Raw genomic sequence first — 4,479 nt, 5'->3', positions numbered from 1 at the left:
GTGTGGGTGTCTGTGCCTGTGTGTGTGTGCCTGTGTGTGTCTGTGTTCATCTGTCTATGTGTGTCTGTGGTGTGTACAGGTGTTGTGTCTGCCTGTATATCTGCACCGCATGCATGATTGTGCCTGAGGAGGCCAGAGAGGGCATCGGATGCCCTGGAACTGGAGCTACAAAAGGTTGTAAGTTGCCATGTCAGTGCTGAGAACAGAACCCGGGTCCTCTAAGAGAGCAACAAGTGCTCTTAACTGCTGAGTCATTCCTCCTAACCCCAGGAACACCTGCTCAGGTTTGTCTCACTGGAATGTGGACCCACGGAGGGCTCACCTTGTGCCCAGTATGTCCCCAGGACTGCTAGGTTCTTAGTGCTGATCGGACGAAGCTCCTGGAGCCCCATCTTCCCCTGCAAGCTGCTGAGAAGAGTCTTTCATGACTAATCCTGTTTCTCCTACTCTTGGAGTTTTTGTCCATGGCCAGTAGCTCCCTGGCCCTCATGAGGTGCGCACTGTTTCCCCTTCCTCCCCTACACAAGCGTATATACTGTGCTCTCAAGCTTCCTCCCCCTCCCCCTTCCCTTCCTTACTCCTCTGGTTCCAAGCTAGGGCTCATTAAGTGCAGGCATTGCCTCCTTCTGGAAGCCCTCCTTGCTTTCTTTCCAGTGAATCCTGTCTTCTGCCCCTAAAAGATTCTGGTGCCCTCTGTCTGAAAGCACAGTCCTCTTCCTTATGAAGAACATCATCTTCCTTATTCCTGATCAAGAGAGTTGCTTGAGGGACCAGAACCAGTCTGGCTCCTCACCGTGTCCTCGGTACCCAGCCCCAACAGGCGTGGGTTGGAGTTGGACCTTAGAAAACATGAGCCTGGCCTAGCCACATCTGAGATTAGACAAGGCAGATCGTATCTCCTGGCTGTGCAACCCACAGCAAACCATTTTCTCTCGCTGAGCGTCAGTTTCTTCATCTATAACATGGGTGTGATGGTCTTAACTGTCAGCATTGTGAGGACTTTTGAAGGTGGAAAATGCTGGTGAGCTGTGGGTCCCTGAGCTTTGCAACTTCTGTGAGCATCAAGCCCTTGTGTCCTCTGTGGAAGAATGCCCGGGAGTCCTATCCTGAAAGGTCTTTAGAGGTGAGGGGGGAGGAAGATCAGGCCCTGAACTTGATTTTTAGACACAGCCCCATAGTTCATTGTCTGTGTGGTCCCAGGCAAGCCTCTCGGTTCTCTGAGTCTCGGGTTCTCGATCTAGAACGGAGGCTAAAGATACACATTAGCCTAAAACTGAAAATAACGCAGCAGATCGAGAACTGAGATCTCCTTTATTGTACCCCAAAGCAATCTCTTGCCTTCTCCTGAATCTCCCTGCGACTTGGGGCTGCATCTAAAGAGCACACTAGATATGAGCCATGTCTGTCCCGAGACTGGACAAAAGCCTTCCTATTATTGATGACAACCTATGACAGAGACAGACTCTGAGACACCTCAGAGAGTCTAAACGTGGGTGAGTCCTTTGGTGTCTGTATCTTCGGAGAGCCAGGCAAGTAAAAAAAAAACAGGAACGCAGCCGGGGAGACACTTTCCTGCTCTCCAGACCCTCCCCTCTCCCAAATGCAGTTTGCGTGTTTGTGTATCCTTCCTGAATGCTGCCTGGAGCCGGGTACACAGCAGGTGCTTGATAAGTGAGTGGTAGAAGGATGGGTTTCTTCTGGACAGTCAGCTCAGCGCTGTCCTAAGGCAGGGAGCACTGGATGGCGGGTAGAAAGAAGTGCAGACAAACCACTTCCCAGGCTCCCTCGGGGCACCTCCAGGTCCTTTCAGTTCTTACCAGCTCCTTCTGGGTGCCGGATTCCAAACCTGGGCTTCCTCCAGAACTGAGAATGCCCCAGCACCTCGTGTAACCTGGAAAGGCTTTGCGGGACTCCTGGGAACCCCAAGGTCACAACTCTTTACATTCCTCAAGTCTGGTCCCCTCCAGTAGCAACCAGCAGCCTCTGCTCATTGCACCCAGACAGTGAACGGCTCTTTCCCCCTCCTAAGGCCCTACAACAGCCTGGGGTTTTTCCCAGAATGGCCAGCAGGTGGCGTGGAGGCTCCCCTCTCCCCATTACTGGACAATAGGCTACATCCCACCCGGACCCTCTCCCTCCTTTTTCCTCGGCCTGGATAAAACCGTGACCTCTGTCTGACCCCTCTCTTTCCTGCTGTTCCAGTATTGGCTGAGGAGACTCTGAGACTCCGGTTGCTCCTACAGGCCCCCGGTAGTCTGAGAAAGGCAAGGAGGTCCTTGGGGGTTAAGCTGCAGTTGGTGGGGTGGGGCTGGCAGGGCGGGGCAGGCAGCAGCTGCCAACCAAAAGAGAACAAGAAAAAGAAGCGGGACGGTCCCTGGCTGGGCTACTATCCCAGGCAGGCCCAGGTCCCAACAAGGTCCCAGCTAAGGCTCATCCCCAGGACAGGGTATGTGGCCAAGGAAATAGATGGTGGTAAGGAATAGGGGCGTCAGTCTGCCCATCGTGGCAGTCCTGGGGGTGCAGAGGGTTGGGTGGTATGATCAGAAAGTTCGACAGGACCCCCTGAGCCACCTTCCAGCCATTCTCCCGATTCTCCCCAGGGGTCCAGGTAGAAACTTGGGAGGGGGCAGAGGGAAGAGTCCTTGGTGGCAGGCATTAGTAAAGAAGTGTCCTGTGGCTCCTTTTTTATTAGAGCTCCAAGTTTTAATATAAAAATTCACATAATGGCAGATGATAAAGTTGATTCAGTCAGCCTGCCCATCCCACTCTGACCTCTAGACTCTACCCTGTGTGTGTTTACACGGGAAGATGCCTCTTTACCAGGGTAGATAGCTATTTTAAAATGTAATATATGCTAACTCAACCAACATTCAGGTAGTGAATTGTTTCCTCCTTACCCTGGAAGAAAGAAAGAAAGAAAGAAAGAAAGAAAGAAAGAAAGAAAGAAAGGAAGGAAGAAAGAAAGAAAGATCCAGCCATCCGTCCTTCTGGACAGAGATGTGACGGTTCAGTGTCCAGTTTTACTTAGTTTCCCGATGCACTTTGGTGGACAGAAAACATTCCAAACTGCTAAATTATATTGTTCAACAGTTCTTTCCAAAAGGGTATCCTGTGGCTTCTTTTGCCTCCTGACGGAGTTTGCACCAAGCTCGGGGACCTCCATTTCCTAATCTAAAGCCTGGGAGTGGGATGGATGACCTTGAAGGGACTTGTTCCTCCTCTTTGGGAAGAGGTCTATCTCTGTGACAAAGGAGTGTCCCACCCACCTACCCACCACCACCGAAGGGTGAGCTTTCAGACGGGAGCGTGACAAAGCCCTTTGTGTAGGAAGGCCAAAGGACTCTCTCTGCTCTAGCCTTGCTTCCTCGTCTTGCTTCTCTGACCGCGACTGGGTTAAAGGATGTTCCAGGCTGGGGCTGGGGACTTCCTGTTGTCCTGTAGGGAAGGACAGCCAGTGTGGGATGAAGGCTTCTCTCTACCTCTCAGACCCTCTCGGGAGTGCTGGAAGGGTGTGTGAGGACAGGATGGCAGTGGTTGTTCCAAGGCAGGGAAGAAAGGTTTTATCAGTGTGTGTTAATTACTGAAGCTATCTGCCACATCTCCCGGCCCCTAGCACTTAGAGCCATTAGCTAAATCAATGCTCAGAATGGGCATAGTGGTCCCCAAAGTCTCTGGAAACCGCAGCCTCCGCCCCGTGTTTCTTGAAGAAACATGGTTCCAGATTGTTCTTTTAATAATCTAGAATGTGAGCAGCTTTATAGAGAGATTTTAAACGCTGGGGTGTTGAAGTCACTCTGGGTGGGGGGGGTGTCTGTTGAGTCAAGCCCAATTTTGGAACTCAGACAGAGCAGCCTGGGTTCAAATCACGACTGTGGAGGGTCGTTGCACAAAACAACTATCCAAACTGCAGTGTCCATCTACATGAAATGCCCACAGCAGAGTGGACCTTAAGGGGCTGCAGTGAGAACGAAGTCCCATACCCAAGAAGGTCCTCAGAGTGCCTGCGTGTAGCAGATGTTCACAGTGCTAGAGAGGGAATTAAAAATAGGCAAAGAAAAAGAAAAGACTGGCCTTGGGTCTCAGCTAGACCTCCGGAAAGTCAAAGGAGACCCTCCTCAGCCCCAAAGGACACACGGAGCCCCTCCCCAGAGTATCCTGTCCGTACCCTACTTACACCCCCGCAGCGTGTGTGTATGTGTTGTTGTGTGTGTGCCTGGGGTGTGGGCTGGAGAGAGAGGTGGGGCACAGATGGGCATCTCCCAAACACTTGTCCTCCCTCTCTCCCCTGGGGAAGGGCCGGGCCAGGTCAAGACTGTGGCTGGGACTGGCAGTGGAGCGGTGCTGCGGCTCCTGCACTGGCCAGAAAGCGGGAGCGGCGGATCCCTGAAGCCCCTGGCTTTCCGGGAGCGTCCAGAATCGGGATCAGGGACAGGAGTGGGGGCGCCCTCGGTCCTCACCCCGCCCCCGCCCTCTCCCCGC

This window comes from Microtus ochrogaster, chromosome 10, assembly GCF_000317375.1.
Source record: "Microtus ochrogaster isolate Prairie Vole_2 chromosome 10, MicOch1.0, whole genome shotgun sequence".
Classification (NCBI taxonomy): domain Eukaryota; kingdom Metazoa; phylum Chordata; class Mammalia; order Rodentia; family Cricetidae; genus Microtus; species Microtus ochrogaster.
This window is presented reverse-complemented; position numbering follows the sequence as displayed.